Source organism: Equus quagga, chromosome 15 (genome assembly GCF_021613505.1).
Source record: "Equus quagga isolate Etosha38 chromosome 15, UCLA_HA_Equagga_1.0, whole genome shotgun sequence".
Classification (NCBI taxonomy): Eukaryota; Metazoa; Chordata; class Mammalia; order Perissodactyla; family Equidae; genus Equus; species Equus quagga.
The window spans coordinates 13,501,902-13,516,929 of NC_060281.1; the positions used below are offsets into that span (position 1 = coordinate 13,501,902).

At 44.8% G+C, this 15,028-nt stretch overlaps 1 protein-coding gene across 3 annotated transcripts in view; it reads left to right on the forward strand.

The window, feature by feature from the left end:
- Positions 1 to 3,118: 3,118 nt before the first annotated feature.
- CILK1 (ciliogenesis associated kinase 1) overlaps positions 3,119 to 15,028 on the forward strand; it is a 55,041-nt gene continuing 43,131 nt past the window's right edge. Inside the window, exon 1 of one of the 3 annotated variants that reach the window (XR_006885354.1) lies at positions 3,119 to 3,384. The gene's annotated coding sequence lies outside the window, so the exon portion shown is untranslated. Of the gene's footprint in view, positions 3,385 to 7,099; positions 7,118 to 15,028 lie in introns of those variants that run through there. The other 2 variants (XM_046640417.1, XM_046640418.1) reach the window with 2 other exon arrangements.

Genomic DNA, 15,028 nt, shown 5'->3' on the forward strand with positions numbered 1-15,028 from the left:
GTGTGTGTGTGTGTGTCGAGGGGGCGTGGCCCGCTGTGTGTGTGTGTCGCGACCGCGGGTGAGGCCGCGGATTCGCCGAACCCTAAGCTCAGCTGACGTATTCGGCTCAGTGAACACTTATGCAAACTTGAACAAGCGTTCTCTCAAAAATGTTTGTAACACATTTAGAGTTGAGACCCTAAGGCAAGCAGTCCTAAGCAGCATCGAACTGGGCGCTCGGGACCGTCCTCGGCGACTCTGGCTAGAGTCCCAGGCCAGGAAAGCAGGGAATCAGTGAAACTCCACTACAGTCACAGGATGTTATAAAGACTAAAGTTTTTTAAAGCATGGTCTAGAGGTTGAGGAAAAGATGCGTTTAGGAGAACAGCAAGAGGTAAGAAAACTCAGGTAACCCAAGCTTTGTCTCACTACAGATCCCATCATGCAACGGGGGAACCCGGACGTTGAGCCTCCCAAACCCAGAAATCCGAGTCCTTCTGAGAGGGCGGCCGCGAGGCGCTCTGGGATTTGTAGTCTACTGTTGCGCCTAGAGCGCCGGAATTTACACACGGTCCTCGCCCCACCTCTTAAAGCCCCAAACCCCTGATTTCACTTTCACAGAAGGCGCTCATATTTATCGGGCGATGTGTTATTTTTCCACACTTTAGATTGTTTTGAATACGGAATTTTACATGCTCTGTGAAAACGTACAATCTTATAGCCTCATTCAGCAAACATTTACGTAGTTTCTAAAATTTCTGCTAGGTGCCAGGTACTGATAGTCATCAGGATTCCAAGACCCTACGTTCAACGAGTTTGCAGAGCTAAATCTCTCATCCATTATTTTATTCTGGAGACCTTAGAAATGCAGTACGTCTTTGGCAGGAAAATAGAGGCAAAAAAAGGGGAGTAGGGGCAGAATGGTGAGCTACAATGAGGAAGCCCAAATGCTGTCTTTTAATGTTAGGATCCACCTTCAGATGGCTGTGTTTGTTTTTGCACCCTGAATAGTTACCTATAAAAACTACCTTCGTGTTTAACGGAGGCCAAAGATTTAGCAGTTTTTAGTTTTTAAAAGGAAGCTCTAGGGCTTAGGTCTTTTGAGGATGATTTTCCTCCCAATGACCTCTTTAAAATTGGATTTTGAAATGTAAATGGGGAGAAAATTTAGATGTAAGGATTTATAATAGGAGAAAATGATACATGTGACTAATGAATACAAAAGATCAGTTTTGGGGCCGGCCGGTGGTTAAGTTGGCATGCTCCACTTTGCTGGCCTGGGGTTTGTGAGTTTGGATCCAGTGGGCAGACCCACTGCCCCTCGTTGAGCCATGTTGTGGCAGCATCCCACATACCCAGAAAACTAGAATGATATACAACTATGTACCGGGGCTTCAGGGAGAAAAAAAAGAAAGATGGGCAGGAGATGTTAGCTCAAGGCCAATCTTCCTCACCAAAAAAGAAAAGATCAGTTTTGCAAATGAAAAATGAGGTATTGAAATATTTTCAGGATTCCTCTATTGCGTTAAATATGTTGAATGCTAATTTGATATGTTGGTCAATTAGCACAGATGATTTCTATCCTAGCAAACAAGCTTAATAAAATAATAATTAGATTTGTAACGATAAATTGAGCACCTATTTTATTAAAACGCTATGTTTCATAGCTGCTAATTTTCTAATTTAGATCAGTATACACTAGACCTCTTTACAGGGTTGTATTATGTCATGTTTTATTTACAGAGTTATAATTTTCCCGAGGCTAGAGTTACTGCCCTAAAGCCGTTTACCAGCTCGGTGGACCCTTGTTAAAGGTTGACCAAGACAGTCCCTCTACCGGGCCGGGTAGACTTGCTTAGACAACCAATTAAAAATCTCTTTTCTTAGGAATAGTGTAAGATTTGTTAGACTCCCTCTTGTCTCCTTATCTTTTCATTGTCAATGACTTTCAATTTTCACTTGCCATATGGTTTGAGTATTATATAGATAAACACAAAGGTAGATAAATGTTATACATTTGCCAAGTGGCCAGATGACCCTTTCCTATTTGGCACAGAAAGTCTAAGGAAGCTTGACTGTCTTGGTATGTTGCAATTTTCTTCAACGGAAGCAAGAAGAGAGAGGGATTCAGTCCTTTTGTACAGATTCTTTTAGGGAAAAACAATCTCTCTTCAGTCCTTAGAATTCAAAAATAAAAATAGTGAGAGTAAATGGATATGGTGATGAGCTGGAGAATTTAAACTCAGAGAAAGATCCAGAATGTGTAAAAAGGTTACTGCTTTATTAATTAAAATGGGGTTTCTTAGGGCAGTGGTTCCCCTGACCAGCAGCATCAGCACCAGGATTCTGAGGATGAGGCCCAGCATCTGCTTTAACAAGCCCTCCATGTGATTCTGAGGTCTCCAACCAAAGTTTGAGAACCGCTGGCTTGGGGCAATTATGTAAATTCAACTCAAGGACCTTGAAGCAATTTTTGTTTAAAAGCACTTCAGAGCCAGTCTCTTCTATGGATGATTTAAGCTAATGTATAATTTGTGACACAAGTGAGTGTGTTTAAAATGTGTTGTGTTAGATTTCGTGTAACTAGTTACACATAGAGGACAATTGTGTAGCGCATATCTAGTCAATTTCCCACCCAGATAACAATCCAGTCTTTCAAACCAAAGTTGCCAACAATATAAAACCTCTAAGTTCAAATGGATGCTAACAGGCAATCAGTTGCGTTTTTATGTTAAATATTTTTATTGTGGTAAAATATATTTAACACAATTTGCCCTTTTTGAGCATACCACTCAGTGGCATTGATTTCATTCACAATGTCGTGCAAGCTCAGTTACATCTTCTAAACTCAGGAAAATGTTTTCACCAAGATTATCTTTAATGAAATGTTCTCAGAACCTGCATCTACGGCCTCCATTTCTAAATCCTAATCCCTGATGCAGCCGGTCTGCCATAAGGCGTGCGCTGTGGGGAGCTGGAGGTCGCCTTGGTGGTCAGCTCGGCGCAGGGATCCCTGGGCTGGGTCGCGCCTCCCGCCGAGAGCGGCGCGCGGTGGCTGGGCGCCCCCGGGAGGGCCGGCCGCGGTGCAGGGACGCGCAGGGCCAGCGAGGGGAGCTGCAGGGTAACTTTTCCCAGGGAAGGCGGCCGGTCGTCCCCCCGAGCAGCCGCCTGCCTTTTGTTTGTTTTCCTGCCGGAGGCTGGAGAGCGGCCGGGTCCCTGCTGCTCTGCCATGCGCCGCGCGGCCCGTGCGACTCGCCGGACCTCCCGGGCGTCCCTGCACGGACCCCTCGGCCTGTCCTAGCAGGGATCGTCCCGGTCCCCAGAGCCCGACCGGGCTGCTGCGCCCCACTCGCCGAGGAGCTGAGCTCACCGCAGGGGCGGGCCCCGCCTGTGTTCGCGGCGCCAGTAAGTGGGGTTAGGGGTTTAGGGGCTTCCGCCGGGCGACCTTGTCACTCGGGGTGATGGGCTGGAGCTGCGGAGTGACCCCTGTCCGGTGGCCCCGCGAGCGATCAGAGGGGGAGGGAGAGGCTAGCGGGCTGTAGTTTCCCTTCTCAGTCATGTGGGTCTCTCCCTGTTGGCGTGAAAACTCCCGTCTCCTCGGAGTCTGGAAGATTGTGATGGCTGTTTACCTTTTAGTGTTAAAGAGGGAAAGATCCTGGCCTGATTGGAAGCCCCTGTCGTGGCATGCGGAGGACTTGCTTTTGGAATTTTCCTGACTAGGCCTTTGGCTGTCCCGCAAGGATCTGAGCAAGAATCCTCACATTTCTGTGCAACCATTTTTCGCTGGGTTTCTTTCTGCCCTGATTTCTTTCTTACTGTTCCGAGTAGATGTAATGAGAGGGGTGTTGAAGCGTTTTCCAGAACAACCGTATCTTTTGTAACGTACCTTTTAAAGTTTGGCTTGGACACTAACATTGAGGGCTTTTACTTTTACTTTTAAATGTAAAAGTAGTTTAATGCCTCATTCTGCAGAAAAGAGCATTCGTTTCCACTTATAACCGAATAAAGATCTGCTTCTCCTAAAATTGGACCATGCTGAGAGAATACCACCCTGAAGTGTGCAGGCAGGGCTGGGTTTCTCTGAGGTATTGCCTCTTGGGTCTTTGATTGGGGATTGGAGCGCTCCTTGTAGCAGTAGAAGTTTGATGGCTACAGCTTTCCTTTTTCACATTTGCCAGCAAGGGGGCTTTCCAATGTGCCTCCCAAAGTGAATCGCACCATTGCTGAGTATAAAATTAAAAATAAGCTTTAAAGATTTGTAGTTAACATGTGAATTATTAAGAATTTGTGTGTCCTCGACCATATGCTAGCTGTGGCGGGAGTTAATGTATTCATAAATATGCACATTTGAAATAGTTTCTGAACAAAGCGCTGGGATCTGGTAAAGAATCTTCAAGGCCTTGCTGTCTGTTTGAGGACCAGTAACTGTAAAACGCTAGGAAGTGGGTGTAGAAATGAGAGCAGAGCTGGGAGTCTTTATTTAAAATGATTTCCTGAACCACTGCCCCCTCCCTAAGGTCCAGCGTTCGTCAGTGACCCTGCCCACTTTCTATTTCCCTCTGTCCACTTTGCCTTGTCCCCCTTCCCCGAAGTCAGAACTGGGGGCTGGGCAGGAGTGGGTAGCCACGTTTCTACATGAGATCGGTTTGGTTTTAGGTCACGGAGGGATGTGCTGGAGGGTGGATGAAGCTCTGTCCTCCCTGTCCAGGGAGCTCAGCATTTCTTCCAAGCAAGGGTTTTTCTCACTGAAGATTCTCACCTCCAGACTATATGTAAATGAGCTACCAGGATCAAGAACAGACCTTTGGGGAGTTCATTTGTTGACTGTTCTACATCTTCAAGGCCTTTTTTTATACTTTCATTGTTTCCTTTATTCTCATTGCTTTTGAGGTTCCTGGTAAAGGTGGAAGTCAAGTCAGTCTTGGACCTTTGGAGTTATCTTTAACCATGTTCTACTTCATTTCCTTCATCCTTTCTATCAGTGAGTCATCGAGACCTTTGAAATGTGATGTGTATAGATCCTGCCCTCCACGTTCTAGTCCGGAAACTCACCCTTCCTCTCCTGCAGACTGGAGCAACCTCTCAGCTAGCCTCCCGAGGCTGGCTCCTCGTAAGTCCTCAGGAAATGCTTGATGAATGAATGAATGAGTGAATGAATGAGCCGCTTCCCCTTCTGGTCTCTTCAGCATGCCTTGCTGTCTAATCTTCTTAGACTATCACTTCCTCATGTCTCTCCTTGCCTTGCAGCCTCCACTGCATTCCATTCTCTACTATCTCAAGTCTAAAATAATTTGCCTGATCTTTCAAGGCCTTTCATAATCAGGCCTCACCTCCCCATCTGAATGCTGTTTTCAGTTGAGCTTATATCTTTGTGTTCTATGTGGTTTGGTCCCCTTGCTCTCCCGCGAAGGGGGCCAGGCTCGCGTCCACTGCAGTGTCACTGCTCAGATTGCTCTCCCATGAAACTCACTCCCTTCTCTCCACTCTCCTGTACAGATCTTACCCGTCCTCCGAGGAGGATCCGGGGTCCTGCTTCTTTCCTAATGTCTTTTCTAACTACTCATTTCTCTCCTCCTTCTTTACCGTCTTAAGATCCTTGCTTGCTGGCCCTTCATTGTCTTGGCTGTATCGATCTCTAATTGGTTTAGGTTATTTTAAGCCTCTTTAGGGCAGGAGCCATGTTTTATGCATGGGGATGTGGTGTCGTGGGCTTTGGAGGCAGGCAGAATTGAGGTCAGGGCTGACTCCACTTATTACTCATGTGGTCTCATGGAAGCCTCCTGGCATTAGTCCTGTCACGTGTGAAATAGGGGACGTGCCTCCCCCAGCCGGTTGTGTTGTGAAGATTGTCTCCAGTGTCTAAGCAGGGCCTGGCATACCCCTGACAAAGGTCTGCTCATCCCTGGACAGTGACTCACAGGGGCCTGAACATGTAGCAGATATTTGGCAGATGTTTGTTGACTGACTTGTAGTAGGCCACAAGTCATGGCTCAGCCTGGAGGCCCAGAGGACAGGGCAACCAGGCAGTGGATCTTCAGGGAGTGTTATCCTGCCTCTACTTAAAATGGCTCGGGCTTCGGTTATTCCTGGCTACAGCTCTGCTTCTGGGATCTGTTGCTGTTTTTCCATCTGAACCTTGCCAGGAACAGTACTGCCTTTTAATTTTTTTTTTTCACTGCTTCTCTTGCGGCGAGCTCCTCCATTTCATTCTGCAGGATCTTGCTGAGTTGGAGCTGTACCTAACCCTTCTATTTTTCTGCTTGTGGGGTGTGTGTGAATGTGTGTATTTATGGCGGGACTACTTGCCTAGCAGTTTCTTGGCAGAATTCCGGGTACTGTGACCTTTCTGTGTGTGATGATCTGTCAGCCTGTGAAGAGTGTCTCACTTAACTCTTGGTTCTCTCATCAGCAGTCTTTGATGACCACGGTGTTCTGAGAAGGGCCTATGACTTGAGTGTCAGAAATCTGTGGACCTCAGTGTTTGTGGTTGATTGGGAGAATGTGCAAACAGAGGTGTGCGCTGGGTGACTTATGGGGGTTATAGTGTAACCGTGTCTGAGGCTGTGGTCGTGCTTACCTTGGAACACAGTTTTAACCTCCTTATCAATACAGTCAACCATTGCTTAACGGCGGGGATATATTCTGAGAAATGCATCATTCGGGGACTTCATCGTTGTGCGAACATCATCGAGTGACTTACACAAACCTAGACGGTGTAGCCTACGTAAGGTATATGGGACCACCGTTGTATATGCAGCCCGTCATTGACCAAAATGTTGTTATGCAATGCATGACTATATATGTGTTCTAGAAAATTACCTTAAAAAGGATTTTGGTAAAGCAAATCATTTTCTGGGCAAATTGCGTTAAAATGCTAAGAAAGTGTTGTGGCAGGAAGAAATCAGAGATGCCTTTATTCGCAGCCAAAGAAGAATGAAAAGAAGCAGTGCAGGTTCCCCTCGAGATGGTAATGAAGGTTGATGTGGGCATTCATGCTCAGTCTCTGCTCCCCATGAGGTGCTCTCTGATGTTAGGAAAGTGTTACTGCTCAACAGATCCTAGAGAAATGCTCAATCCCAGCGGAAAGCTTCCACTCCTTATTTCCTTCCAAGGAAACAGAAGCGTCCTTACACCTTGAGTAAGTGCCTGACTCTTTGCACTTTGAAAGTTGAAACCTTCATAGAAAGAGTGTCTTGTGGTCACGCTCACCTGTGTAGTGGGAATCAATCCTAAAGGCATTGGCTTGTAAAGTGGTCTCAAGAGTTTGAAGAAAGCACGTCTTTAGTGATCTGCTACTTTTTTTTTGTATATGTGTTCAGGATTAGCGATATGTTCATAAACTTTTTGCCAAAGGGCAAGAGGGGAGCATGTGACACATATTTTCTAGACTTTTAAAACATTTCTTATAATAGACTATTAAAACATTTCTTAAATTCACACATTAAAAAATATACTACTCTGGGGCCACCCAGTGTCACAGCGGTTAAGTTTGCACGTTCTGCTTCAGTGGCTTGGGGTGCACCAGTTTGGATCCCAGGTGTGGACCTACACACGGCTTGTCCAGCCATGCTGTGGCAGGCGTCCCACGTATAAAGTAGAGGAAGATGGGCATGGATGTTAGCTCAGGGCCAGTCTTCCTCAGCAAAAAAGAGGAGGATTGGCAGCAAATGTTAGCTCAGGGCTAATCTTCCTCAAACAAAAGAAAAAAGCTACTCTGAAGATAACAAGGATCCTCTTCCTACTAGTTGGGTCTCTGGATCTCATTTTTAAAGTGAGGGTGTTGGATAATCATTAAGGTCCTTTACAGGAAAAAAAAAATCTAATTCTGTAGTCTGAATTCAACATTAACATTAAGCTATGCCTATGTTGAAACTGGGTCCTACTGAACTTAGCATTCAATCTATACTAATTAGCATTAGGTTATATATTATCTTACTTTAAATTTTTCCTAGATTTTAACTTTGTCATCCTAACTCAGTTTTTTAAAATGGAAGGGCCACAGTACTGCCTCCTGTTTCCTTTGGTGCATTTTCCACTGTGCTGGGGGCTCTTACTAGCCACTTGATAAACGTACGGTGACAGCCAGGAGCTTGTGAGAGCCACGTATTTTTGAGGGAAGATCAATGTGAATCATTTTTCACCTTTCTATAGGTGTAGTATGACCTGTGATAAAGGGCTGATGACGTATGACTGCCCTTGTGGTGACTATAAAAGATAATGGCCCAGAACCAGAAAGATAAAGTATTAGGGTGTAACGTCCAACTACATATTTGACAATATCATGGAAGGTCTTATCCACTTGAGCTTATAGTTCTCAGCAGTCCATAATGAATGGTTTGTCTTCTTGGATACTGCCTTTGCTTTGGAAGTAAATTTATTACGATTGATTTAACTCAGACAAAAATGAGTGAGAAAGAAGTAAGAGATATATTCCTACATGTTACCTTTGCTGTTAAAAAAACAAATGTTTTCCTAAATTAGTGTAAACGTTTTAGAAGGATCATAATTTCTGTATCCTAGTCTCCAAATAGTTGGCCAATTTTGCAAAGAAGTTTGGGGGGGGGGGATGAGGGGATGGGATGGCAGTGGGAGCGGGGTTGAGGGTACAGGAAAATCACCTGTAGTCAAAATTACCCTCGAGAAAGCCATAAGCTGCTTGCTCATTAATTTGCTCACTCAGCAAATCTTTATTACGAGCACCTGTTTGTGCCAACTGTCTGCAGGTACTCTTCTCGGTGCTGGGAATCCAGCTGTGAATATGACAAAGTTTCTGCCCTCCAAGAGTGTATATTCTAGACAGAAGTGCAATTTGTGTATGTAACTCTGTGACCTTGGGGTAAATGGGGGTTATGGGGAGGGGGCTGCAGGGCATCTGCTGACTTGCAGGGTTTCCTCTGTTTCAGGGGGTCGACACTGTGCCCTGCGTGGCTTCCTGCCTGCTGCCTGTTTGGTAAATAGGCTGTATGGGCACACAGCCATGCCCATGTATTTATGTGTCGTCTGTGACTGCTTTGGTGCTACAGCGGCACAAAGAGTTGAGCAGTTGTGACAGAGACGTTTAGCCCTCAAAGCCTAAGATATTTACTGACCCTTCACAGAAAAAATTTACTGACCCCTGTTCTATTTTATTTTTATATTAAGCCTTCACTTCCTGGATACATTTATTGATTTGTTTGCTGTTATGCCTGGTGGTGAATCATCTTACATTGGGTGAGATCAGCTCCTGAGTTAAATGTGCTGCTGTAATATTTGCATTGCACTTGATATATATGTCCTTCTTCACTCCTCCATCTTCGCCTCACCCTACCTTGCACACTTTTAAAGCATGGGGTGGCAATCGAGAAGCACCTGGACCCTCGACAGCCGTCAGTAAGCGCAGGACTGTCTCCCCAGCGCACCCACAGTTTCACACAAATCAGGGTAAATTATTCTCCCTCTAGCTGTTTAACATTTTGCTCTCCCTTCGGTTCTTCACAGTCCACAAAAGCCACATGGAATGGTGGGTCCGAGCTTAGCAATAATCTGCAAGAGATTGAAGACTTCTTTTTAGGTTCAGGACATGAGCACCCTTTGGTGTTGCAGGAGAAGCGACAGGAAGTTGTGGAGCCTTCTGGTGGGATTAAGGACCCTGGCATGTGCGGGTTCTTTGCTCAGAAGCTGCGGTTGAAGGAGGCGAGGCAGGTAAACACGTGGGACAGTTTCTGGGAATAGAAGAGGGCGCACAGAGAACTGATTTTCTTCTTCCATCACTCCAGTTGATGCAGTAGCCAAGAGCATCTTTAATGCACTCCTTTGTCAACGTAAAGGCAAAGCAAGTTCCACATAAAGAAGGTTCTTCTGGCCCTGTAGCTGCTGTCCCCAATGCAGAAAAAAGCACTAGTCTAAGAGGGGTAATACTTAAAGGACATTTTTGCTAAAATGTGTATGGGCAGAAGAATTAAGCCCCAGAGAGGAAAATATAAACACGGAGGTACTATTTTTAATACCCTTTTAAAAGAAATGAACAGTATTAACTTAGTCACGTGAAGTTCTGGCACGTTTGAACCTAGAATACGATGTGTAATTACGTGTCGGCTAAGTGAAATGGAAGTCAGAAGTGTTGTGAGAAGGGTCATGGAAAGATTTTGCACATAATCCAGTTTTCCTGTGAAGACAGATGAAAGTACTGGGATCTTTTCAGTGGAAAACCATGAAGGCCGAGGGAGACACGCTCCTGCTACAGATCCGGATGGTGTAAGTGGGGCTGGTAAACCACCACTGCTGGGCAGCCCACCCTTGCATACAATTTTCTGTCTTCTATCTTAAAAAATGAGTAAATGCGGCATTTCTTCAATGACTGTCAAGGTTCCGAAATTAAGAGCAGACTGCGTCGTCCCTGCGCCCAGTCTCTGTTCCAGGCTGTGAATGAGCAGAGTGCCCATGTGAGCCGCTGGCCTCGAGCAGGTGTTCTTCACCTCCACTGAGGGTTGAAGCCGAGGGGAGGGAATTGGGGCAGGTCGCAGGAGGTTTTCCCCAATGTCAGCCAGCCAGAAAAACCATAACATTTATTTCAAAGACTGGCTGGAACTCTTTGAAAGCAAAATAAAGCTGTGTTTCTCTGTTAGTTGGGTACAGCCGTACACAAAGGTCAAAGGCCTCATCTGAGGACCGTGAGAGGGCCCTTCTGCGATTCTCTGAGGCTCGGTGATTCCAGCTGTGTGTGAGGAGGGCCCAGGCAGCTTGCCCACTGCCACCATTCTCTGGTATTTACTGTCCTTCCATTTCAGAACTTCACAACATTTCTGGTCAGGTCCAACAATTTGGTTATCATTATTTTGCACATGAAGAAAATAGATCACTGAGAGTTTTGGTATAGAAAATCAATAGCAAGATTAAAGTTCAAATTTTGACCATTCAGACAATCCTTGAGTACCTGCCATGTGCAATTGGAGTGTGAGGCGTGAGAACATGTCTCCGATCACCAGGGAAGGGCTGGCAGTGAGGTGGGACAGGGCGCTGTTGGCGTCTCAGGGAGAGAGCTGGTGGCTGTGACTGTCTCTGCAGGCCGGGGCAAGTGGCTCCCAAGAGGGGATGTTTGAGCTGGTCTATGAGGGAAGTGAAGGGGTAGATTCTGAACTTGGGGGCCTGGCTGAGGCCTGGGGCACTTGTCCCTCTCCAAAAGAGAGATGACGTATAGCATACGGGGTCCATCTGGGGCGCTGTCTTCTGTTTGCCAGCTTTGTGTATGTGATGGGAAAAGTGGAAACATTCATCCATTTTGTTTCTTAGACAAATGCTGGCTTGATTCCTGACACAGAGAGTCACAGAGTCACATAACGTCAGAGCAGGCGATCACCTCACTTCATCAAGTCCAACGCCCTAATTTCACAGAAAGTAAACCCGAGCACCCAGAGACGCTCTGAGTTGAAACCACTCCCTCTTTGTCTGCATTCGCTTTGCCTCCACCACAGGCAGTCAGGGCTGGCGAGGTCCCCACTGGGTTCGCTGATGTCTCCTTGCAGAATGAGGCCATCTAGAGCCAGGCTACATCACCGGCTTCCATATTTGGACTTTGACCTACAAAATACTTCTTCTGTTTCCTCTCATTCTCAGATCCTCAAAAGATTTCGTGGTCTTTGGATCTTTTGCAGCCTCTCCCTTGAGTTGGGTGCCCTTGGCCTGGCTTCCTGTCTCAAGGCCACCAATTACTAGCTGTATAACCTTGGACAAGTTAACTTGTGTCTCAGTTTCCTTATCTAAAAAGTGAGATTGATGATGAGAATGGTACTATGGACAAGTTGCTTGTGCCTCAGTTTCCTTATCTGTAAAATAGGGATAATAATAATCGTACCTCCTTGGTACAGTTGTGAGGATTAAATGGATTAATATAGGCAAAGCACTTATAACAGTCCTGTACACATAGGAAGTACTAAAATTATTACTATTATCATCTTTTTGGCGTATTTGATATATTAGGAAGCAAAGTGTGGACTAGTTACAGTGAGTGGTTTATCTGAGTTAATTCTTGGTGTCAGAGCAGGATTTAGAAGTACTGCCCATTAGCATGTTAATGGTTAACATTAACATCCCAAGTTAGTGGCTGGCCTGCTGCATTCCATTCCCTTCTCAGACAGTGTTGACTTGTCTATCTCAGGAGCTGTGAATTCAGATGCTGTGGGGGAAGGAGGAAATGTGAAAGACTCAAGGAAGCTGGGTGTGTGCCCCTTAAACAGGAAGGAATTGCTCTTCTCTTGTAAAAAAAGAACAATTTTTCTTCAAACATAAGGTTTTTTTCAGGCTTTTACTTTCTTGGTTTTGATAGGGGCATAAGAACAAAGAAATATTTTTCTTCCAGTAAAACAAGTGGCCATGAGGATGCAAAAATAAATGGCACCTGAAAAAAAAATTGGCACCTGACAAGGAGACCATTTTAGGGACAACAGTGAGGATGGGGACTGTGATGAGCTGAAGAGCCCATGCTCCTTCCAGCGGGCTGGTGACAACCTTTTTCTGGCTTCGTATTACCAGAGAGGGCTAAGGATCCCATGTTGTTAGCTCCTCAGTTTTTCCAGAGAAGCCCCAAATCTCAATTTTTATATGAAAGTTCCTTTTTTTAAATATAGACTCAAAACATACCTCTGAATTCAGTCTTTGGGCTGCCAATTTGCAACTTCTGGTTCCCCCAGTGTGGAATCTCCGTGTGCTAATGTCATACTCAGACGTTTCAGCCAGATTTGTGAAGTTTTCTCCACTGTGCAAAATTGAAGAGAAATGTTCTCTATATTTCCAGGAGGAATGCCCTTCATCGGATAAGTAAGCATAGACTTCTGATTTCATTCCTAAAACATTCAACTTTGAATGAATGGAAACCATGCTGCCATAGTTCCGATGACCGTATGAAAGTCTTTGGGAGATTTTATTGGAGAGGGGTGGGCGAAATAATATCCCCCAAAGATATCAGGTCCTAGTCCCTGGAACCTGTGAGCGTTTGCTACATGGCAAAATAGACTTTGCAGATGTGATTAAATTTCGGGCTTTGAGATGGGGAGATAAACCTGCATTATCTGGTTAGGCTCTAAATGCAAACGCAAGCCCTTAGAAGGGAAAAGTGGAGGGAGATTTACGCACACAAAAGATGAGGCAGTGTGACCACAGAGGCAGATATTGGAGTGATGTGGCTACAAGCCAAGGAATGCCAGCAGCCACCAGAAGGTGGAAGAGACAAGGAGTGGGTTCCTCCTAACGCTCTGGAGGAAGTGCCTACACCTTGATCTCAGCCTGGTGATACTGGTTTTGGACTCTGGTGTCCAGAAACATGAGAGAATAAATTTCTGTTGTTTGAAGCCACCACATTTGTGGTAATTTGTTACAGCAGCCATGGGAAACTAATACCATTGGTAAGGAGAACTTTTTACATTAAAAAAAAATTATTTTTTTGTCAGTGATATATGGAACAGCATATGGGTAAATGACATGTCCTTAATGAGAGAAATTAGCCATCATTTAGAGATTAGTGACCCAAAGCCTTCCTTGAGATTGCCGGCCATTGATCCACAAAGTGACTTCTCCTGGCTGTGCACCTGTGGCTCTCTTGTTGTCTTCACCTCTCTCCAGGAACTCACCCCAAATGCCATGTCTTCTGGTCATTGTGTGTGTTCTACCCACCCAGCTAGATACATGGGAAGTTCCTAGAGGCCAGATCCAGTGCCCATAGGTTTTTGGATCTTATATGTCAGTACTGAGCATAGTCTCGTGCATAATTTCTCACTTGACTCAGACTTTGTTGATGCTTTAACTTCTTGAGCATAGGTCAGATATTCCTGTGTATCTGAAATAAATATTTGTATACTTCTAGAAAAATATGTACCTCACTTATTTCTATATCATGCATCGTAAATGTGGGTACACCTCACAACTGTAGAAAAGACAAGAGTTGGCCTTTTTACCAAACGGTAAAGAATCCAGCAGTGGACAGTGTCTTCTACTTATGGACTGAGGTCTTAATGGAATGACTTCCAGACAAAATGTTGTGGTAAGGAGCAGACACAATGTGCTTGAGAGGAACCAGAATGATATGTGGTGATTTGTTTTTATACTGAGTCGAGACTTGAGTTAGCGACAATTGAAGACATAGGATAGCCTAGTGACTGTTCTAAATGAGCATTCTAAAACACTGAGTTAATAAAATGCATTGAAGTACCCAACTTTTTACAAAGGAATAGCTATTTCACATATGCGTTTTACACCTGTAATATTTGTCTGCTTCTTTCTTTGAAGAACTGACTCTGAGGAGGTAGATATCTCTCATTGAGCATCAAAGAAGAATGTTCAATAAAAATAGTCATTACTGTGCTGAAACGTTTTTCCTGCAAAACCTCAGACTGAGAGTGCTGAAATTTCCATGGTTGCCTTTAAATTAAGCTCTGTTGCTACATGTGGTAAGTTACACATGTGGTAAGTTTTGTGAATTGGTGGAATTCACAAAATTCTACCAGGTCACACAGCATGAGTTAAGGAATAGGCTCTTTTGGGGAAACTTCCAAATCAAGGGAACAAACAAGAGAGGCATGAATGTTCCAGTTTCTCGCCTTCTCTGTGGAAGCCATGCTGGGCCACGGTGCTCTGTTGAACATACGGTGTGGGTACGAGAGTTGTCTTGTCTGTGGGCGCATAATCAGGCCGTTTGCAGAGTTTGGTTTTATTGCCAGCTGTAGATAGTAGGTATCTGGAAAGCCATCTGCCCAGCATGTGGGGACCTTCAAGGCCCAAGAGAAGTGGGGTTTGGATAAACCCTGGGGAGAAGAGGGAAGCCCCTGTCCTGGCTGGTTAGTTGTCCAGGCAACTTTTGGACACTCATCCTTGTTGGTCCTCATAGATTTGTAGTCATATGTTCTTCCAAAATGGAAGCAGATAATGGTGGATGGAAAATGAACCTTAGGCTAATAGAGAATTACTTTTTTTAATTTGTCTTCAGCTACACACCTCTTTCAGTCTTCAAAACTATGTTAACTACAAAAGAACTATCTATCTATCTATCTATCTATCTATCTATCTATCTATCTATCTATCT